The sequence below is a fragment of the Desmodus rotundus genome, chromosome 2, assembly GCF_022682495.2.
Source record: "Desmodus rotundus isolate HL8 chromosome 2, HLdesRot8A.1, whole genome shotgun sequence".
Lineage (NCBI taxonomy): Eukaryota > Metazoa > Chordata > Mammalia > Chiroptera > Phyllostomidae > Desmodus > Desmodus rotundus.
Window position 1 is genome coordinate 87,865,109 of NC_071388.1, and position 24,565 is coordinate 87,889,673.

Below are 24,565 nucleotides of genomic sequence, written 5' to 3' on the forward strand. Positions count from 1 at the left end.
CTCCATATTTGTCTTTCTTTCTGTTTCTGGTTTATTTCACTTAGCAAAATGTCTTCTAGGTACATCCTTGTTGTCACATATGGCAGGGTTTCCTTCTTTTTTTAAGGCTACATAATACTCCATTATATATAGACACCCAATTTAAATTTTTTTTTATTTTTTTAAATTTTTATTGTTATTCATAATTTAAATTTTTTTAAAAATTATTTTTAAATTACAGTTGACATACAATATTATATTCGTTTTGGGTGTACGCCTTGTGATTAGGTATTATATAACTTTCTAAGTGATCACCTTGTTAAATTTTGTACCCATCTGATACCATATGTAGTTATTAGAATAAAATTGACTATATTATTTATGCTGTACTTTATACCTCATGACTGTTCCGTAACATCAAATTTGTAATTTTTATTTATTTATTTTTAAACTGAATTTATTTAGATTACATTGGTTAATTAAATTATGTAGGCTTAAAGGGTACAATTCTATAATATGTCATCTATATATTGTATTATGTGTTCACCACTGCAAGTCATGCCTCTTTTCATCACTATTTATCCTCCCCTTTTCCCTCTCCTACCCCTCCAAACCCATTTCCCTCCAGTAATGACCGTGGTGTTTAGATACCCCATTTTATGTATCCACTCATCTGCTGGGGGCACTAGGGTGTGTCCGTATCTTCGCTACTGCGAATACTGCTGTGGTGATCACAGGAGTGCAGATCTCTCTTTGAGGTATTGACTTCATTCCCTAATATCCAGAATTGGAATTGCAGGATTGTGAGGTAGTTTTATTTTTAATTTTTTGAGGCATCTCCAAACTGTTTTCTGTAAGGGATGTACCAAATTACATTTTACCACATTATATAAAGAAGGGTTTCCTTTTCTCCCCACCATTACCAACACATTATCTTTTTTGCCTCTTTGATGATAGCCATTTTTACCTGTGAGAGATGATATCTCAGTGTGGTTTTGATTTGCATATTCCTGATGATCAATACTGTTGAACATTTTTTCCATATAGCTACAGGGCATCTGTATTTTTTAGAGAAATGTCTACTCAGGCCCTTTGGCCATTTTTCATTGGGTTATTCATGGTCTTTTTTTTTTTTTTTCCATTGAGTTGTATGAGTTCCTTACATATTTGAGATATATGTTTGTGGATATTTACTGCCATTCCACAGATTGTCTCTTCATTGTACTGATTGTTTCCTTTGCTGTGGAGAAGACTGTTAGTTTAATGTACTTTCACTTGTCCGTTTTTCCTTTTGTTGACTGTGCTTTTGGTATCATATCCAAGAAATCATTTTCCAGCCAATGTAAAGGAGGGTTTCCCCTCTGTTTCCTCCCAGGAGTTTTACAGTTGTGTTTTTTTTTTTTCTCATTAAACTTTGTTTTAATGGGTCTTAAAATTCTGTGACAGATTTTGGTCAAGTTGTTTCCATTAAAAAGTACTGGTTTTAAAAACTAATAACTTAAAAACTGCCACACACACAAAAATACCAAATGGCCCACAAAACATTCTCCTTTCCTTCTGAAGGTTTTACGATGCATTGTAATCATTACCCAGTCCTTTACTATTAAACTTAAGTGGCCAATTGAGAGAAACAGTTCTGAGATTGTTCTTCCACCACTGATTGAGACTGGGGTGGCAGATGTTGGGGATAATATTCATTTAGCCCTCTGAGCTTTCTGGGCAGATGTGGTGACTTTGCCAGCTCCAGCTGCCTTCTTGTCCACTGCTTTGATGACACCAACAGCAACTGTCTGTCTCATGTCAAGAACAGCAAAGTGGCCCAGAAGAGGATAGTCAGAGAAGCTCTCAACACACATGGGCTGGCCAGGAACCATATCAACAATGGCAGCATCACCAGATTTCAAAAACTTTGGGCCGTCTTCCAGCTTTTTCCCAGAGCGATGATCAATCTTCTCCTTCAGCTCAGCAAATTTGCAAGCAGGGTGAGCTGTGTGATAATCCAAAACTGTGCATACCCAGCACTGATTTGGCCTGGATGGTTGGGGATAATCACCTGAGCTGTGTATCCAGCAGCTTCCATTGGTGGGTCATTTTTACTGTCACCAGCCACATTGCCATGACGAACATCTTTCTTTGACAGATACATCCTTGACATTGAAGCCCACATTGTCCCCAGGAAGAGCTTCACTCAAAGCTTCATGGTGCATTTAAACAGACTCTACTTCAGTTGTAATATTGACTGGATCAAAGGTGACCACCATGCCAGGTTTGAGAACACCAGGCCCACAGGGACAGTACCAATGCCACCAATTTTGTAGACATCCTGGAGAGGCAGACGCAGGGGCTTGTCATTCGCATGAGTTGGTGGCAGGATGCAGTCCAGAACTTCAAGCAGCGTGGTTCCACTGGTGCTGTCATCTTCACGGATGACTTTCCATCCCTTGAACCACGGCATGTTAGCACTTGGCTCCAGCATGTTGTCACCATTCCAACCAGAAATTGGCACAAATGCTACTGTGTCAGGGTTGTAGACAATTTTCTTAATGTAGGTGTTGACTTCTTTAACAATTTCCTCATATCTCTTCTGGCCGTATGGCGGCTGAATGGAATCCATTTTATACATCAACAATCAGCTGTTTCACACTCAGTATGTAAGTATGTAAGAGGGCATGCTCACAGGTCTGCCCATTCTTGGAGATACCTGCTTCAAATTCATCAGCACCAGCAGCAACAATCAGAACAGCACAGTCAGCCTGAGATGTCCCTGTAATCATGTCCTTGATAAAGTCTCTGTGTCCTGGGGCATCAATGATGGTCACATAATACTTGCTGGTTTCGAATTTCCACAGGGAGATATCAACGGTGATACCACACTCATGTTCAGATTTCAGTTTATCCAAGACCCAGGCATACTTGAAGGAGCCCTTCCCCATCTCAGCAGCCTCCTTCTCAAATTTTTTCATGGTTCTTTTGTCCATCCCACAACATTTTTAGCTCAGATGGCCAGTAGTGGTAGACTTGCCGGAATCTGTGTGTCCCATAACCACAATGTTGATGTGAGTCTTTTCCTTTCCCATTTGGCTTTGATTAGTGGTGGTTTTCTTGACACCTGTGTTCTTGTGGCAAACCCATTGTGAAAACGCCAGTTGTAGGTCTTATGATTAAGTCTTTAATCCATTTTGTGGTAGTTTTTGTGCATGGAGTAGAAAAAGGGTCCCATTTCATTCTTCTGTATGTGGATATCCAAACTTCCCTTCCTGTAAAGGACCAGATAGTAAATATTTTAGATTTTATTGGTCATCCAATATTTGCCACAACTACTCAACTTTACTATTGGAGCAGAAACACAGTCATAGACAATATGTAAGTGAATGAACTTGGTTATTTTACAATACAATGTATTGACATTAAGATTTGAATTATACACTTTTCAACTGTTATAATAGTACTTTTACTTTGCTTATTTTCAACTATGTTAAATTGTAAAAATCATTTTTAACTCTAGGGACATACAAAAATAGTAGGTGGCTGTCCCCTCTACTAGCATGTGCCCCTTACTCCTAAATGTGACCCTTTTTGGTTCATCACTAAAAGCCTGGGCTTTCATTAAGGTCTTCATTTCACAGGCTCTGTCTCAATGGCTGCAGTAATCTTTGCTGAGGTTTTCACGTCCTACCTACCGTTTTCTGATGGATTTACTGTGATGTTATCCTGCACATATGGTATTTAAGAGTCAGCCAGTGTTTGAAAGGAAATTTGTAGTCAGATTTTAGGCTCATTTCTCTGAGATTCTTTCTTCTTTTCAATTTTATTCGTCAGGTCTCAGATGTTTTGGGAGCTCCATAGTCTAATGGGCACTCCTCAGCCCTGAATGCTGCTTCTGAATAGGCTCTTCTGCCCACTCTTCATACACAGAACATTAGAATATGTCAAGAGAAAATGTCAATTTGGATATAAAGTTTATTGTTAGTTTGAATAGGAACATTACTTTGTGTTTTCTTCTTTCAAAGACTGTAATCCCTCCTATACTACTTTCAATTTTTAAACCTCCATTGTCTTCAAACAGTTGCTATATATGTGCATATTGAGTCAAGCTTTTATTCTTTTCAACAAGAGAGAATTCATCTACCTACTGAGAGTATGAGGTCTATATAGGCTTTTTAAATTGATATGTGGTAAATCTTTTACTTATACTTCTAAGTTTTGTAATATTGTTAGAAAGATAATATGGTTAGTCAGAGAAGCTCTCAACACACGTGGGCTGGCCAGGAACCATATCAACAATGGCAGCATCACCAGATTTCAAAAACTTTGGGCCATCTTCCAGCTTTTTCCCAGAGCAATGATCAATCTTCTCCTTTAGCTCAGCAAATTTGCTTATATATATTCTGTTATACTTTTTAATAAATCTTTTGGTTTCAAGTTTTACATTTAAATCATTTTTTTTACATTTGAATCATTGATTAATCTGAAGTTAATTTTGATCAAAGATAAGAAAAAGGATTTCTTCTTTTTCTCAAATGTCCAGCCAGTTTTTTAAAACACTGACTATTGATTTCAAATGCTATACTTGTAATATATTAAATTCCTAATTGTACGGGGACATATTCTGAGATTCTCTACTATACTCCACTGTCTGTCTATCTATGGACTAAGATGATACTATTTAAGAATACATTTTATTATCAGGGAATCCTATTTCCCTATTAGTCCACTATTTCAGAGGTTTCCTAGTTATCCTTGCGTGTGTATGTTTTTCAGATGAACTTTAGAATTAGTTGGTAAATTAGGAAAAGAGTGGAATATCAAAAGCACAGGCAACAGAAGATAAATATAGGTAAGCTGGACCTTATAAAAACGAAGAGCTTTTGTGCATCAAAAGACACTTGCCAACAGAGTGAAATGATAACCAAGAGAGCAGTGAGTTTCAACCAGTGTGCCGTGGCAGACTGATGGGCTGCAAGAACTTTTAAATCATGTAACACTAACTATTTAGCCAGGGGCACTGACCTCTTTTCCCTTAGATTGTCAAGTGAAAGTATGACATTAGCCAACACAACAACAGATGTCTGGTGTGAATAAATTGAAATTATAAATATCTTTGGCAAATCATCAAAAAATATACTTTTTGGTGTGCCACAGAATTTTAGAAATTAGCTTTTGTGTGCCATGAGATAAAAAGATTTAAAATCACTGCCATGGTGTGGAAGAAAATATTTTCAAATCATATTTTATTGACATATAGAAACTATAAAGAACTTCTACAACTCAAGAGCGACAATAAAAACAAACAACCCGATAAATAAACAGGGTAAGGACTTGAACAAGCATTTCTCCAAAGGAAATATATGTCACCAATAAATACATGAAAAAATGCTCAACATCACTAATCATTAAGGAAATGCAAATCAAAACCACAGTGAGATATCACTTATTAAGGTAGCTATTAATAAAAAATAAAAAATGGCAAATGCTAGCAAAGATGTGGAGAAAGTGAAACCTTTGTGCATTGCTCTTGGAAATATAAAATGGTTCAGCCATTGGAAAAGGGTATGATGATTTTTCAAAGATTTAAATTGATTAACCTAAAATTGATTAATCTAAAATTAATAGAATTACCATATGATCAATAGCAATTCCACTTCTGGATATATACACAAAAGAATTGAGAACAAAGGCTCAAATGGATATTTTACACCAATGTTCATAGCAACATTACTCACAATAGCCAAAATGTGGAGGTAAACCAAGTGTCTAGCAAGAGTTGAATGGATCAACAAAATGTGGAATACATACAAACAATGGAATATTATTCAGCCTTAAAAAGGAAATAAATTCTGAAACATGCTACAATATGAACGAACCCTGAAGATACTGTGCTAGGTAAAATAAACCAGTGACGAAAAGACAGATATTGAATGTTTCCACTTAATGAAGTACCTGAAATAGTCAAAATAAATAAAGGAAGTAGAGTGGTGACTACCCGGGGCTGGAGAATGGAAGGAATGGATACTTAGTTTTGAGTAGGTTCAAGTTTGAGAGAGTGAAATGTTCTGAAGATGAGTGGTGGTAGCGTCTGCCCAGCAATGTGAATGTTCCTAATGCCACTGAACTGTATATGTAAAAATGGCTAAAATGCTGAATTTTATATTCTATATATTTGACCAGAATAAAAATATTTTTAGAAAGATGAAAAGGAAGTGAATACCAACTTGAAATTTTTCCTGGGATTCATGAGACTGACAGTTTTAAAATACTATGTCTTACTAAGAATAAGAAGTATCCTTCTGTTATTTATTTTTTAGGCTTCTCAGTACAATGTTAAATTTTTCTTCACATAGGTTCTGAACATTTCTTCTTTCTTTTAGGCTTTTTGTTTGTTTGCCTTTTTTGCTATACTTTTGAAAGAAATTTTCTCCCATTTTTTAGCTAGTTCTTATTTGAATATAAAATAGTGTTCAATTACTATATATTATTTTTACCATATATCTTCTTGTTCTTATACATTTTTCTCTAGTACTATGTTAATGTCTTCAAACATGTATCTATTGAGCATACTTTGAGTGTAAATAAATTTGAATGTAAAGGATATATTCTTTTTTAAGCTTTTTTTATTGTTGTTCAATTACAGTTGTCCCCATTTTTCCCTCCCATTACTCTCCCTTGCCCTCCCACCCCCTGCTCCCATAGTCAATCCTCCCCTGTTGTCCTTGTCCATGAGTCCTTTATACATATTCCTTGACTTGACCCTTTCCCTTTTCTCCCATCCGTTACCCCTCTAAAGAACATAATCTGACCCTCAGAATCTTGCAATCTATCTGGGAAGTAAAAAAAAAGAAAAAATAGAACTTTTTTTTAAAACTTAGAGGATTGTCTATATTCCAGATATTCATTTTCTGAGAAAAAATAAACCTCATAAAACCAAGTCATTTTCTCACCTCAGTAAATTAATACAACCTTTAAAATGGTATGCTAATCTTTATGAGATACTTTTATTTTATATTATATTTTACTGCATTGTCACAGAAAAAAAATAAAGGCAGGCAGTCACTTAAGGTACGGCCACACCAGGACCCCGAGGACAACCCTGGTGGTCATAGTCAGCGCTCTGGGCAGCGCCCCCCAGAGCCCGAGGCTACAGACTGCATTCTGCTCTGTTCTAGGTCAGCCCCAGTGTTGCTCAGGGACCACTGACCCTTGTGTGGTCGTCCCCATTTCGGATGCTGTATGTCTCATTCTTGAGTGTGCACCTCCATTACTTTGGAAACTAGAACATCCTTTCCCTGTGTCTGGCAGGCTGTTCCTGACTCAGACCTGTTGAGGGGCTCATATATCCCTATTTTAAATATGACACAGGTAATTCTGCGGCAGGTAAGCCATTAACCACACTTTGGGAAATAATAGTCTTCTATAGTAACAACTTCAACTACCATCCCCAAACTACTTTTTATTGAGCCCGGTAGGCACTGTAAGATTTTTCTTTTTAAATGTCTGATTTCATGTTCCCATGTCTGGTATAATTGTGACTCCTTACCATGCCGAACCAGATCTGATGGCAGTGCACACACTGACTTCTGTCTTTTCTCAGCACAGATTCGTTTTCTGCCTTCACTCTCCTCTTTGGAATTCCTTTAGTCCCTCACTACAGTGTCTGGTGTACCTAATTTTCCCTGATTGTAATGGTGTTTCCAGCACTCCGCAGCTGCCTTGGTGTGCCACATTACCACCTCTGCCATTCCAGCTGAGTTAAAGCTGTGCATACCCTATTAACCTCTGAGGCCTTTCATGTAGCTTTCTGGATGCCACCACATTCAATTGCTTTTCACATACTCTAAATCCCAAGGAGCTCACTGAGACAATACTCCTCCCTAGCCATAATTATGTTAATTTTTATAGGCACATTATAGCATAAGCATATTGAATCCTGTTATTTATTTTTGCAGGTTCCACCTTGTCCAGTTATTCCTCACGTTGAAATTTATGTAGTCTTCATATCAAAGAACCCACTATTACAACATTTTCCCCAGTTTAAACAATGTCAATTTTTATAAAACCATTAATTAGTTAAATTTAAAAATCCCAATACATATGCCTCCTCCTGTCACTCTAGTGGTGTTATATGCTAATGAAATTGAGATACAACATTGTAATTTTTGTTGCCTGGTGTATTTATAAAAATGGCATGCCACCCATGCATTCCCTATAAGCCTTGGCTTCTGAACAATCACCAGTTGTAAGTAGATAATGCACATTAGCTTTTCAAGTCCCTCCCTATGACTATGACTACGCCCACTGGAATTTTCAGTAGTCTGCTTAAATACCTTCAAATTCTCAGGAAAGCTGACAACCACTACAGTTTTCCTCTTCATTTTTATTTGAAAATCATAATGAAATATACCCCAGGTAAAAAGGATGTAGAGCTTTGCACATTCTTTTTAAGTTTTCCAATCTATGTACTGCATTAAATCAAAGATAATATTAAGACATAGAACAAATACTTAGCCTTAGAGTGGGGTATCTCATCCTCAACATCATTGAAATTTGGGGCCAGATAATTCTCCCTTGTGGGGGACTATCCTGCACATTGTAGGATATTTAGCAGTATCCTTCATCTCTGATTAGATTTCAGAAGCACCCCTCTCTGCCCTGTGTGACAACCAAAAATGTCACCAGACATTGTCAAGTGTCCCTGGGGAGTAAAATTGCCCCTGGTGGAGACCACTGTCTTGGAGAAAGTAAAATTTAAGCAATGCAGTGTGTATTTAATCTTTAATTTATTTTTAAGATAATGTATGTATGTGGCTTTAGTGAATTAGCAAGAGTTTACTCTTTGTCTAAAAGTTAACAAGGCAGTTGTAAACTTCTCAAAGGAACAGAAATGCTGATACTAAATAAGGTACCCACACAAATGAGCTGCCATCTGAATTTATTACAGCTGAGAGCCCCACCCAGGCTACAGACATTTGATGTTAAGTGCCCATTCAGTAATATATTAAACCAGGATGTTCATACTATGATTTAACCCATGTGGAAAGACAACATAAGGCATTTCTGTAAACCAGAGCTGTTCTTTTTTCCAGATATCTAATTCTTAAAGCTTACATTTGACACTCATCTGATACCATGCCCCACACAGTGTCTGTGTGTTCAATAAACATCTGATGAAAGAATGCTAGTTTACAGAGAAAAACAGGTATATGTGAGTGGGTGGGTAGAAGATGCATTTCAGGATTTTATCAGTTCCTAAAGTATGGTCTCTGGTACTAGGACTCAAACTATTGAGCAAACCCGCAATACTGGAATCACCAAACAGATTGCTAGAAATGCAGAACCTCAGGCCTCATCCTTGACCTACTAGATTATGAATTTCATCACTATTCCAGGTGATGCTTTTCTAAACTAAAGCTTGCTAAGCACTGTCCCTGAACACTAGTTCTTCATATTATTAAAAGATAAATTCTGGGAAAGAATTCTGTAAAAAAACATTTTGGGAAAGAGTGTGTTAAATAAAAGTTACACAGGTTCTTATACAGTAGTATTTCTTAAGAAATATCTGTGTTTAAATTCTGACTTTCCAAGGTGGGAAGTGGGGGGAGATGTTAAGCAGTGATTTTCAAATTTATTTGATGATGGAAAATTTTTTCCATGAGCATCTTTTTGAAAAATGTTGCTGTTGTTATGTGGTATAGACATTCAACTCATAATTAAGCAGCACATAGAGATCGTAAGTAAATGACTTAATCAGTTAGCTAATTATGGTTAATGATTACTGATAATATGTTGAGTGGAAGGACAAAACAGACTTTCCAGAGAAGAAAAACTATCATCATTGTTAAATGAGAAACAAGCAACAAAACATAATTACTTAGATTATTAATTAATTAAATTTAAAAACTATTAACAGCCTTTCTCCATCCCGGCCACCTTGGCTGGATGCTCTTGGTTGAGGCCGTCTTGCACCTAAGGCGGGAAGATGGTGGCTGCAAAGAGGATAACAACAGTCGCTGGTTGGAGTCCATCAGCTCTAAGCTCCAATTTGTTATGAAAAGTGGAAGGTATGTGCTGTGGTACAAACAGACTCTGAAGATGATCATACAAGGCCAAGGAAAACTGGTCATCCTCACCAACACTGTCCAGCCTTAAGGAAATCAGAAATAGAGTACTATGCTATGTTGGCCAAGAGTGCCGTCCATCACTGCAGTGGCAATGATATTGAACTGGGCACAGTGTCATGTGGAAAATTGTGGGGAACCATTCCAAGTGTGGGAAATGTGGATCAGCCCCCACTCGGAAAAGCCAGTGGGGAGCGAGGTTGGTGGGCAGGACCCACGTCCATGGATAGGTTCTCCAGTGGGAAATCAGGCCTGCATTGTACCTAGACTGCTATGAGACTTGCTCTTGCTAAAACTCCCTCACCCTGAATTGAGGCAGCAAATGTTTACTGAGTATCTTCATTTTCCTAAAATCTGTGCTAAACCACCCAAGTATGGAGTGTGAGCAGCTTCCCCCTTGAGCTCTAATATCCTTCTCTTTGAAGTAATTAGCAGTGTGCTGTCCTTTGGCGTCCTTAAAAGGTAATCACCTGTGGTGAACCTGTGCATGGTAAATGAGGATCGCCCCTCGAAGTAATGTGTCCAGAAAAACAATAAAAGCCTGTTCGGGCGGGGGTCAGGGGCCCTCTCTCTAACTTGGAGAGCGGCCATGCAGCCCCTTTTCCTCCACAGGATTTCTGTAGTCCGTGTGTATGTGTATATTGCAACCACAACAGATCCTGCTGGCTGGGATCTGTGTCAGAAAATAGTATACAGTATGCACACTGGCTATCATTGATCCAGGTGATTCTGATATCCTTGGAATCATGCCAAAGCAGACTGGTGAAAATTTTGTAAATCATGCAAAATTTTTCTTTAATAAAACTGGCTAGAGCTTGGCTAAAAAAACCCCAAACTATTAACAAAATGAAGCAACAGTTACAGTAATTGGCTCACAACATTTTAGCACATATATAAAATTTTTTGAATGAAATTTTCTGAATTGTTGAAAGGTATTTTTGCATAAATTTATTTCTTATTGCTTTTGAAATTTTGAGTATTAGATTTAGAAAAATTAACAATTAGAAATCTTTTCAAAAGAAACCCACTTTATCAAATATGATCAGCATACAAAAACCACATAATATTTAATATCTACAACTTAATAAATTTGGAGATACATATACACTTGTAGAACCATCACCACAATCTATGCCGTTAACATATCTATCACCTCCAAAAGTTTCCTCCTGCCTGCTCACTTCAAAAGTAAATATCGTTGTGTTGATAGAAAATGTGTAAAATATATAATAGTATAAAAAGAAAATGATATATTTTACTATTTATGGAGTACAGATGTTTTAATTTCCTTTAGTCCTCTTTTCTGTATATTTATACATATGAAATATTTAAAAATACATATAATAGCTTGCATTTTATTTTTTAACATTATATTATGAACATTTTTAAAGATATTAAAGGTTGTTGGAAGACATAGTGTTTAAAGAAGAAATAATCTCATTGGATGGATTTTCCATGGCTTTTCCATAATTTATAGTCACCTTTTTTTTACTTTTAATATTTTAGTTAACTGTGTTTTCTCTTTTTTTTAATTAAACTTTTTTTGATTGTTGTTCAATTACAGTTGTCTGCATTTTCTCCCCACCCCAGCCAAACCCACCTCCCTCCCCCACCTCCAACCTCCCCCTTGGTTTTGTCCTTCTTTCCTTTATAGTAGTTCCTGAAAATCCCTCTCCCCACTATCCCCTCCCCATTCCCCTCTGGTTATTGTTAGATTGCTCTTAACTTCAATGTCTCTGGTTATATTTTGTTTACTTTTTTCTTTTGTTGATTAGGTTCCAGTTAAAGGTGAGATCATATGGTATTTGTCCCTCACTTCCTGGCTTATACCCTAAGAACCCTGAATAACCAATCCAAAAGAACCTATGCACCCCGATGTTCATAGCAGCACAATTTACAATAGCTAAGTACTGGAAGCAACCTAATTGCCCATCAGCAAATGAGTGGATCAAAAAACTATGGTACATTTACACAATGGAATTCTATGCAGCAGAGAGAAAGAAGGAGCTTATACCCTTTGCAACAGCATGTATGGAACTGGAGAGCTTTATGCTAAGTGCAATATAGTCACCTTTTAGTGAGAGATTTTTAGGTTGTTCATATGATTTTATTCTTATAAATAATGCTTAGAAAGTCCTTATTTGAGAAAAATTCTAGTTTCTTGGAATAAATTCCAAGAAATGGAATTATTATTTCAAAGGAAAAAAAATAAAGGACAATTAAAAAAATGAGATATTTTAAAGATTTATTATATTTTTCATTTTTATTTATACTTTCTTAGGACTATATCTCCAATTTTATTATGTAAGGCAAAATAATATTTGACATAATTATTCATTATATGCACGAAAAGTATACTTTTATAATGAGCTTTTCTGTGTTAAATTCATATTCTTCACTGTTCTCAGAGAACCCCGACTATTAGTTTTCTAACCGGAGTACCTGGCCTAGTTGTTGTCACATCCAAATGACCAACTCAGATCAGATGACATTCCGTAATTCACTTTCAGTTAATAAAGCTATAATTACTCAAAAAGGAGAGAAAATGAAATGTTCAGGATCTACCAAAAGCTGTTTCTCTTTAGTGAAATCTAAGAAACTTTCCCAGGAGTCTCTTAATTTTATGTTATTCATGTGAATCATCTCATGGTGTGATTGATATGAATTTATGAGTTTTCTTACCATTGTTCAGTCATGTCAGTTATTTTTGTATAACACGAGATTTTGGATGGAGAAAACATTCAATGATTTAATATTATGAATGAATAATATTAACGGTATGAGCATATATATTTATGAGAGTAGGCTATATGCATTTATAAACATAAATATTGGATATAAAGAGTAAGATCTTTTATAATTGTTCATTCTTTGTGAACTTTCTCTTAGAAAGTCACATGCTTGGGTGTAGGGCTTTTTCTGCAAAGAAAAAATTGAATTTACCCCTAACAGGCTACCTACTTGTTATTGCTAGGTGTAAAAGTAGACTATTAGGGTCATGGTGTTTCAAGTTTACTCTCTGTTCTTGGTTATTATTTCTGAGAGCAGTTCAGGCTAGAACAGCAAGTGAAGAACAAATTTATCAAAAATCATTTTCGAGGCTATTTTGTTTTAAGCCTTTAAAATGTGAAAAGTCCATGGAGTATCTCACACAGAATTTGGCACATAGTAGACACTTGAACATTTGATTTTGATTTGCCCTGCTAAAGCTTAAGTATATATTAAAGGTCTAGGGAGTGGGTGAATTTCTTATGCATTGCTACAGTAAACCAGTATTAATGGGCACAGGTTACTTCTATATCTTAGCTCTTATAAATAACACTGCAATAAACATAGTGGTGCATACATCTTTTTGAATTAATGTTTTGTGTTTTTTCAGATATACCCAGAAATAGAATAGCTGGGTCATAAGGCAATTGCATTTTTAATTTTTCAAGGAACCTCCACACTGTTTTCCATAGCAGCTGCACCAGTTTGCACAGAATAGACTGTCTTTTAATCTCAGGAAATATTAGATATGTTGAACTGTAATCTAACTAGACTAACAAAAAATGTGAGAACATTATGAATTATCTATAGTTAATTATTTTTTATTATTTAAAATTTTATTTTTCCATTATAGTTTACATCCAATATTATTTTATATTAATTTCAGGTGTACAGCATAGTGGATAGACAATCACGTACTTACACATTGGTCCCCCGATATTTCAGGGAACAACTTGGCACTGTACAGAGTTATTACAATATTATTGACTATATTTTCTATGTTGTAATTTACATTCCTGAGCCTATTTTGTAACTACCAATTAGTATTTCTTAATCCCTTCACCTTTTCACCTGGCTCCCAAAGCTCCCTTTCCTCTGGCAAACATCAGTTAGTTTAATTTTTATTAATTTTTTATTTTTTATTTTTTATTTTTTTATTTTTTTTTTTTATTGTTATGCAATTACAGTTGTATGCCTTTTCTCCCCATCCCTCTACCCCACCCCAGGTGAACCCACCTCCCTCCCCCCTCTCCACCCTCCCCCTTGGTTTTGTCCATGTGTCCTTTATAGTAGTTCCTGTAATACCCTCTTCCCACTATCCCCGCCCCCACCCCCCACCCCCGCCCTGGCTATTGTTAGATTGTTCTTAACTTCAATGTCTCTGGTTATATTTTGTTTGCTTTTTTCTTCTATTGCTTAGGTTCCAGTTAAAGGTGAGATCATATGGTACTTGTCCCTCACTTCCTGGCTTATTTCACTTAGCATAATGCTCTCCAGTTTCATCCATGCTGTTGCAAAGGGTATAAGCTCCTTCTTTCTCTCTGCTGCGTAGAATTCCATTGTGTAAATATACCATAGTTTTTGGATCCACTCGTTTGCTGATGGGCACTTCGGTTGCTTCCAGTACTTGGCTATTGTAAATTGTGCTGCTATGAACATTGGGGTGCACAGATTCTTTTGGATTGGTGTTTCAGTGTTCTTAGGGTATAATCCCAGCAGCGGAATTACTGGGTCAAAGGGCAGTTCCATTTTTAGTTTTCTGAGGAAATTCCATATTGTTTTCCACAGTGGCCTCACCAGTCTGCATTCCCACCAACAGTGCACAAGGGTTCCCTTTTCTCCACATCCTCTCCAACATTTGTTTGTGGATTTGTTTATGTTGGCCATTCTGACTGGTGTGAGATGATACCTCATTGTGGTTTTAATTTGCATCTCTCTGATGGCTAGTGATGCTGAGCATCTTTTCATATGTCTCTGGGCCCTCTGTATGTCTTCCTTGGAGAAGTGTCTGTTCAAGTCCTTTGCCCATTTTTTAATTGGGTTGTTTGTCTTCCTGGAGTGGAGTCGAGTGAGTTCTTTATATATTTTGGAGATCAGGCCCTTGTCTGAGGTATCGTTGGCAAATATGTTTTCCCATACTGTTGGTACTCTTTGTAATTTGGTGCTGTTTTCTTTAGCCATGCAGAAGCTTTTTATTCTGATGAGGTCCCATTTGTTTATTCTTTCCTTTATGTCCCTTGCTTTAGGGGATGTGTCTGTGAGGATGTTGCTGCGTGGAATGTCTGAGATTTTCCTGCCAATGTTTTCCTCAAGGACTTTTATGGTGTTACGGCTTATATTTAAGTCTTTTATCCATCTTGAGTTTATTTTCGTGTATGGCGTAAGTTGGTGATCGAGTTTCATTTTTTTGCACGTAGCTGTCCAGATCTCCCAACACCATCTGTTGAAGAGGCTGTTTTTGCTCCATTTTATGCTCCTGCCTCCTTTGTCAAATATTAATTGATCGTATAGACTTGAGTTTATTTCTGGGCTCTCTGTTCTGTTCCATTGGTCTATGTGCCTGTTTTTATGCCAGTACCAGGCTGTTTTGATTACCGTGGCCTTGTAATACAGTTTGATATCAGGTATTGTGATCCCTCCTGCTTTGTTTTTCTTTCTCAAAATTGCTGCAGCTATTCGAGGTCGTTTATGGTTCCATATGAATTTCTGCAATGTTTGTTCTATATCTGTGAAATATGTCATGGGTACTCTAATAGGGATTGCATTGAATCTATAAATTGCTTTGGGTAGTATGGCCATTTTGATAATGTTGATTCTTCCAATCCATGAACATGGTACATGCTTCCATTTGTTTGTATCTTCCTTAATTTCTTTCTTCAGTGTTGTGTAGTTTTCTGAGTACAGGTCTTTTACCTCCTTGGTTAGGTTTATTCCTAGGTACTTTATTTTTCTTGTTGCTATATCGAATGGGATTTTTTTCCTGATTTCTGTTTCTGCAGTTTCGTTGCTGGTGTACAGGAATGCCTTTGATTTCTGGGTATTGACTCTGTATCCAGCTGTTTTGCCAAATTCATTTATTAGGTCTAGTAGTTTTTGAGTGGAGTCTATAGGGTTTTCCATGTACACTATCATGTCGTCTGCAAACAGTGACAGTTTCATTTCCTCCTTTCCAATTTGGATGCCTTTTATTGCTTTTTCTTGTCTGATTGCTGTGGCTAGGACTTCCAATACTATGTTGAATAGGAGTGGTGAGAGAGGGCATCCTTGTCTAGTTCCTGATCTTAGTGGGAAAGCTCTAAGTTTTTGTCCATTGAGTGTGATGTTGGCTGTAGGTCTCTCATATATGGCCTTAATTATGTTGAGGACTGCTCCCTTTATTCCCACTTTGCTGAGTGTTTTTATCAGAAATGGGTGCTGTATCTTATCAAATGCTTTTTCCGCATCTATTGATATGATCATGTGATTTTTGTCTTTGCTGTTGTTGATGTGATGTATTATGTTTATTGATTTGCGAATATTGTACCATCCTTGCATCCCTGGGATGAATCCCACTTGGTCATGGTGGATGATCTTTTTAATATATTGCTGGATGCGGTTTGCTAATATTTTGTTGAGAATTTTAGCGTCTATGTTCATCAGCGATATTGGCCTGAAGTTTTCTTTCTTCGTTGTGTCTTTATCTGGTTTTGGGATTAGGATGATGTTGGCTTCATAAAAAGAGTTTGGGAGTCTTCCATCAGTTTGGATTTTTTCGAATAGTCTGTGAAGGATAGGGGTTAGTTCTTCCTTAAATGCTTTGTAGAAATCTCCTGTGAAACCATCTGGTCCAGGGCTTTTGTGTGATGGGAGTTTCTTGATGACTTCTTCAATTTCCTTTGCTGATATTGGTCTGTTCAGGTTTTCTGCTTCTTCTTCATTCAGTTTTGGAAGATTATATTTTTCTAGAAATGTGTCCATTTCATCTAGGTTTTCAAATTTCTTAGCATACAGGTCTTCATAGTAATTTCTTACAATCCTTTGTATTTCTGTGGTATCAGTTGTAATCTCTCCACTTTCATTTCTAATTCTGTTTATTTGGATCCTCTCTCTTTTTTTCTTGATGAGCCTACTTAAAGGCTTGTCGATTTTGTTTATCTTTTCAAAGAACCAGCTCCTGGATTCATTGATCCTTACAATTGTGCTTTTAGTCTCTATGTCATTTAGTTCTGCTCTGATCTTGGTTATTTCCTTCCTTCTGCTTGCTCTGGGCTGTCTTTGTTGTTGTTCCTCCAGTTCTTGTAGGCGTAGGGTTAGGTTGTTTGTGTGAACTGTTTCTAACTTCTTAAGGTAGGCCTGTATTGCTATGAACTTCCCTCTCAGGACTGCCTTTGCTGTGTCCCATAGGTTTTGGGTTGTTGTGAGTTCGTTTTCATTTGTTTCCAGGAAGTTTTTGATTTCTTCCCTAATCTCATTCTTGACCCATTCATTGTTTAATAGCATGCTATTCAGTCTCCATGCTTTTGAGTGTTTTGGGTTTTTACCCTTGGGGTTGGTTTCTAGTTTCAGACCCTTGTGGTCAGAGAAGATGCTTGATATGATTTCAATTTTCTTGAATTTGTTGAGGCTTGCTTTGTGTCCTATCATGTGGTCTATCTTTGAAAAAGTTCCATGGACACTTGAAAAGAACGTGTATTTTGCTTCTTTGGGATGAAAAGCTCTGTATATATCAGTTAAGTCCATTTCCTCTAAGGTATTGTTAAGTGACACAATATCTTTGTTGATCTTTTGTTTGGAAGACCTGTCCATTTTTGATAGTGGGGTGTTAAAATCCCCTACTATAATTGTGTTGCTGTCAATATCTTTCTTGAAATCCTCCAAGATTTTCTTTATGTATTTGGGTGCTCCTATGTTGGGTGCATATATATTTACAATGTTTATGTCTTCTTGGTGGATTCTTCCTTTGAGTATTATGAAGTGACCTTCTGGGTCTCTCTTTATGGCCCTTCTTTGGAAGTCTATTTTGTCAGATATGAGTATTGCTACCCCTGCTTTTTTTTCCTGTCCGTTTGCTTGGAAGATTTGTTTCCAGCCCTTCACTTTCAGTCTGTGTAAGTCTTTTGTCCTGAGATGGGTTTCTTGTAGGCAGCATATGTGTGGGTCATGTTTTCTTATCCATTCAGCTGTTCTATGTCTTTTGATTGGAGCATTTAATCCATTTACGTTTAAGGTTATTATCGATAGGTAGTTATTCATTGCCATTATTTCCTACCTGTGTTCCTCTGTCTTTCTCTTTTCCTTCCTTTCCTTAAAGCAGTCCCTTTAGCATCTCTTGCAGAGCTGGTTTGGTGGAGCTGTATTCTTTTAGACTTCTTTTGTCTGGGAAACTCTTTATTTGGTCTTCTATCTTGATTGAGAGCCTTGCTGGGTAAAGTAGTCTTGGTTGCAGGCCTCTGGTTCTCAGTACTTGGAATATTTTTTGCCATTCTCTTCTGGCTTGGAGCGTTTCCATTGAGAAGTCAGTTGCTAACCTTATTGGGGCTCCCTTGTATGTTACTTCCTTTTTCTCCCTTGCTGCCTTTAAGATCCTCTCTTTGTCTTGGAAATTTGCCATTTTAATTATGATGTGTCTTGCAGTGGGTCTCTTTGGGTTCCTCTTGTTTGGGACTCTCTGTGATTCCTGGATTTGGTTGACTTTTTCTCTTCTCAGATTAGGGAAATTTTCCATCATTACTTTTTCAAACAGGTTTTCTATCCCTTGCTCTTCTTCTTCTCCTTCTGGTATTCCTATTATACGGATATTGTTACGTTTCATGTTGTCCTGCATTTCCCTTATTGCCTCTTCATTCTTTCTGAGCCTCTTTTCCTTTTCTTGCTCCTTCTGGGTGTTTTTTTCTACTTTGTCCTCCAGCTCGCTGATCCGATCCTCTGCTTCGTCAAGTCTGCTTTTAATTCCTTCTACTGTGTTCTTCAATTCAGAAATTGTATTCTTCATTTCCTCTTGGCTCTTGTTGATATTTTCTATTTCCTTTTTCATGTTGATATAGTTTGCAGTGAGTTCATTGTAGTTTCCTTGTAGTTTCTGGTAGTTCTCTTTGAGCTCAGAGAGCTCAGTGAGCTTCCTGATGACCATTGCTTTGAACTCAGTATCTGATAGTTGACTTGCCTCTTTTTCGGTTAGTATTCTTTCTGAGACTTCCTCCTTTCCTTTCATTTGGGAATTGTTTCTTTGTCTTCCCATTGTTTGTGAGGCTCTTCTTGTTGGCCTCTGCGTCTTAAATTGCTTTGTTCTGACTCCCTGGATTTATGATATGAACTTCTATGGTAGAATGCCAATGGGATTCGGTGGTGCTGTCTCCTTACTCTCCTGTGCTCACTGGTCTTGAGCTGACGTTTATGTGTTTAACACGGTCTAACTCTAGTCTTTTCAGCACTCCAGGTTTTGTTGTCTCACCTGTGGGAAAAAGAGAAAGGGGGGGCAAAAGAAAAGAAAAAAAAAAAAAACACACACACACACAAAACAAACCAAAAGAAAGATAGGAAGGAGGGAAAAAGGAAATAGGAAAGGAGGAAAGGAAGGAAGGAGGGAAGAAGGAATAAAGAAAGATCGGAGGCAAGATAAGAAGGAATTTTAGCAAAAATTAAAACATAGAAATAGATAAAAGAAGGCAGGAAGAAGACATAAAAATGGTAAAGGATGGGAGGAAGAAGGAATGAAAAAAAAGAGAGAGGAAGAAGGAATTCAGGGGGAAAGGAAAAAAAAAGAAAAAGGATAAAAAAAAAAAAAAAAAATCTTCTGTTGGCTTTAAACCGGTCAGGTTATTTCTGCTGGTGTCCTGTCTGTGCAACGGGAGGGGGTGGTTGGAAGGATTGGTTTCACTTTTCTCTCTTCCTGGGTCACACTCTTCGCTGTTTTGTAGGTGTGGTCCCTGGCAGTCAATCAGTCCGTTGATCAGCCAATCCAGCCGCTTTGGCTTGTGACGCGTGCGTGCGCAGCAGGGGAATCCAGCCGCTTTGGGTCTGTGACGTTATTTTGTGCCCTGAGCGCGCAGCCGGCGGACCAATCGAGCCGCCAGGGCTTGGAACGCTGGCGCGCAGGTGGCGGATTCAGCCGCCTTGGGGTTAGGACACTCGCCAGCAGCTTTGTATTTGGAAAACAGGCCCCCAGCCGGCCCTGTGCTTGGTGAGCGCGCGCAGCCCGCTGAGCCACAGGCTCTGTGCTTGGGGGCCCGATCCAGCCGCCCTGGGCTTGAGTCTCTCAGGCGGGCGGGGCCGCCCTGGGACTGAATCACGCGGCACTGGGTTCCGAGGTTTTGGGCCTGTGGGTGGAGCAGCTAGTCTCTGCTCCAAATTATCTCGGAGGTTTCAGGTGTGGGCGCCCCTCCGGGGTTTCAAGTGTGGGTCCCGTTCGCTAATCTGCTCGCGCGCGCGACCGGACCTCAGGTGAGCGTAGCAGTCCAGGGGTAGAGGGGGAGGGGCGCCAGGGGCCTCGGCTACTACCGAGAGTTCTCTAATTAGCCCCTGAGTGTCTCTATTTTCTTTTTCTTTTTGAGAAATTCCTCCTTTTCAAGCCCCCCTGGTCTAATCAAGCACCTGGCTGCTCACAGCGCAGCCTGGCCCTCTCCCAAGACTCCTGCCGCAGCCCCTGCGCCAGGGCTGGCGCTTCTGCCGCCCTTGTACCGCGCGGTCCTGGGTCCCGTGGACCTTATTGTCCTTGAGCACTCTTCTTACCGTCAGATCTTTCAGTGTCCTCTATCTTTGGTCTCTGATCTTCGTATATGCTGGAATACTGTTGGCTGTTCGCTCTGCTCCTCAGATCAGCTAGGTATTTCCCTGGCGTTGAGGGGAAGTGGACTCCGCTCCCACCTATGTTGCCGCCATCTTGTCCGAACTCTAATTTTTTATTTTTTTAATTTTTGATTTAATCTTTATTTTATTTTTTCCATTACCCACTATTATTATTTTTATTGTTGTTCAAGTACAGTTGTGTCCATTTCCCCCCCACCACTATCCACCTCCCACCCTTGATCCTACCCTCCTTTGGCTTTGTCCATGTGTCCTTTATACATGTTCCTTCACCACCCTTCCCCTTTCTCCCATTATCCCCACCCACCTCCTCTCTGGTTACTGTCAGTTTGTTCTTAAAAGTGATGAAGTAATTTTTATAAAAAATTTTTACCCATCCTCTTCATTTGTATTGCCTCTGCACAAAATTTTGCCTGAGTAATTTGGGGTATCCTAGAAATAAAAGAGGTACCTGGCTTCAGCATCATTAGCCTCATTTATATAATACCTTTTTGACCAGTCTGGACCTGGACCTATGTTTTAGATGCATGTGGCAAAGATATTCCCCTTGATAAAGGAAGGATTGTTTATGACAACTTTAGGACATTTACACAAGGAAATACTCCTTGGCTGTATAAAAGAAAATGTTACCCTTTGTGACAGCATGGATGGACCTGGAAAACATTATGCTAAGTGAGATAAGCCAGTCAGAGAAAGACAAATACCATATAATTTCACTCATTCATGGAACCTAATGAACAAACTGAACTAACAAGGAAAATGGGGACAGACTCATAGATGGAGTGAAAGATGGCAGCTAGTAGAGGTGGGGAGGTTAGGGGGTAGAGGGATTGAGTAAAAAGGAAAAAGAACTCATGGACGTGAACCACAGTGTGGTGATTGTTGAGGGGAGAGGGGTATAAGGGGACTAAATGGTAATGGGTAAAACACAATAAAGTTTAAATCAAAAATCAAAAATGCAATAAAAATTAAGAATTTTTCCATTTTCTTAGAAGGTGATGGATTACTTAGTTAACCCATAGGTAGAAGAATTTCTAATAAAATTATTTAGAATGGTCAAAGTGGTATATTTTCAATAAACTTGTCTGATTTGGGTTGTAAGTAACAGCAAACTTGGGAATCTATTATTTTAAATGTTCTTATTGTCTTAACAGTACCACTAACTGCACACTGAAGACATCAGTCATTGACAACATACATATATAAACACATATAAACACTTGGTGTGACTTTTAGTCAATGGAACACTAGTATTTACATGATACCATTTATTTTTTTAAGTATATTTTATTGATTATGCTATCACAGTTTTCCAATTTTTCCCCCATTATCCCCTCTGCCTGGTACCCCCAACCCTCCAGCATTCCCTCTCCTTAGTTCATGTCCATGGGTTGTACATATAAATTCTTTGAATTCTCTGTTTCCTATACCATTCTTAACCTTCCCCCCATCTATTTTATGCCTACCAATTATGCTTCTTATTCCCTGTACTTCCCCAGGGAAGACCATATTTCTTTGTCTCGGTGCACTTGTTATGTTGTAAGGGGGCAGGGACTTAGGTATTCACCAGGGCAGGGCAACCCTCCTTGCTGCGCTGCTGCACTGTCTGTGAGGGAGGGGCCAGAGAGGGAACAATGCAGCTTGCTTGCTCAGCTCCAGCCCCACTTTTCAACTAACTCTTGTGTGAGACTGGGAGTTTCTCTCACTATGGCAACCCCCTCTGCTGTAGTTTATGGCTAGCTTTGAGTCTTAGTTTCCCTTCAGCCAGCCCTGCCTTGGGACCTCTCAGCCAGCCCCACCTGAGTGGTCCACCTGCTTGCTGCGGGTCTCCTCCATCCGCCTGGCTGCTCATCTCCTTTCTACCCATCTGGTCGAATGTTTCTTTAATTCCTTCATTCTCAGAGTTTCATGCAGTTTGATTTTCTGGCACTTCTGGTTGTTTATTGTTTTAGATTGGTTGTTATCCTCCTTTTGGTTGTGTGAGGAAGCAAAGGGTTCCTATCTACACCTCCATCTTGGCCTGAGCTCTGCATGACACCATTTAATATTTATTTATTTATTATTTAAAATTGGAGGTCATAATATCTTTTTCACTCATCATATCTTTTCCAAAAAATGTGTGTGTTCTCCTCCTCTCATATGCATTCCCCTTTCTCCACTCTTCTCACTGATGGCATTTATGTCTGGGAATACTCTTGCTTCTAATTAGTCTTCATATTCCCTTTGAACTGGCTTAATTATGTAGTTTTCAATGGCTTGTTCTCCTTAGTGATATTCCATGTATTAAATTTATCAGAGATTTTTGAAGACAATTTTCCCAAGTTCCTGGAGTTGAATGGTGTGGGAGAGCTTTGTGTTTGTATCTGTTTCTATTTTACTCCATGAGGATATGATATTATACACCTTGAGGGCTAGGACTTCATTTCTCTTATATTGGGTCTTTGGTTCCTGACACATAGAGGTCAAAAAAATGCTTTGCTCAATAAATTTGGCATTCATGCTATTCCTTACCTGCAAGCACATTTCAACCTCTGGGATTTTGTTCTTGAAATTCTCTCTGCTTACAATGTTTCTTCAGACAAACACAAATACCATATGATATCACTTAAATGTGGAATCTAAAGGACAAAATAAATGAACAAACAAAACAGAACTGAGGGTGGACACATGGGAGGGGACTTTGGGGGCTGGATGAAAGAGGCAAAGGCATTAAGAGGTACAAATTGGCAGTTACACTATAGCATTGGGGATGTAAAGCAGAGCATAGAGAATATAGTCAATAATATTGTAATATCTATGTATGATGCCAGGTGGGTGCTAGAATTATTGGGGGGATCGCTTTGTAAATAATATAATTGTGTAACCATAGTGTACACCTGAAACTAACATAAAATGATATTGAATGTCAACTCTAATTGAAAAGTAAAATAAGGTTTCTTCCTTATATGTATATTCCCATGGTTCATTTTCTCATTCAGATTTCTGCTGACATGTCACCTCTGTAGTGAAGCCTGTTCTAAACCTCCAAATATTAAAATCTTAAACAGCATGCATTCGCACATAAACCCACACATACACTCCTCACTGCCTTGCATTTTGTTTTTCTCATGGGATTTACCAATACTTTAAACCATATTTGTTTATTGTTTCTTTGTTTAGAATGTGAGTCATTCCAAGGAAAGAGGATGTGTTCATTGCCAGCATATATAAGAGGTCTAGCATATTGCAGCCATTTGATATATATTAGTTCAATAAGTGAATAAATTACTCGATTAAATCCCCACCTCTCTTCACAAACACACACATATATATTGGATATACGTTTACTGAAAATCAGAGACAGTATCTTATCTGCTATCATTATCGAGGCAGTCAGTACTCAGATTACACGTTGACTAAATGAATGAGTGTTGTATGTGACTGATCAGTTGCTCTGCAGACATGTGCTGTACCCTGGGAATACAGCCTACTAAAGACTTTCTTTTAATCATTACCGTGCTAAAAGGAAATAAGCCCTTTGCTTTGTATCTATTCTTGTTTTTATACATTGATTTGAAAATTTTGGGAGTGGAGACTACAAAACAGTCACACCGGACTCTCTGGGGGTGGGGATTTAGTGATTTAGTTCACATTTTCTTCCCACCCTTCATTAGACCTTGGAAATCATAATGGCACTGTGTACAACCCCAACCACCAAGTTCAAAACCCTTCACTCCATCCTCATTTCTTCTCCCAGTTCTGCCTCAAATTTGGATTCTTATAAAATATTTTATTGTTTTATTCTATTACAATTGTCACAATTGTTCCCCCTTTGCTCCCTTCCATCCGCCCCCACTCCCACTCCCTGAGGCAGTCCCCGCACGGTTGTCCAGTTGTCCAGGGGTCATGCTTATATGTTCTTTGCCTAATCCTGTCACCTTCTT

At 38.2% G+C, this 24,565-nt stretch overlaps 1 pseudogene; it reads right to left on the reverse strand.

Moving 5' to 3' along the window:
- Window positions 1–1,376: 1,376 nt before the first annotated feature.
- LOC112320564 (elongation factor 1-alpha 1 pseudogene) lies at window positions 1,377–3,056 on the reverse strand (annotated as a pseudogene).
- Between the last annotated feature and the right edge of the window lie 21,509 nt (window positions 3,057–24,565).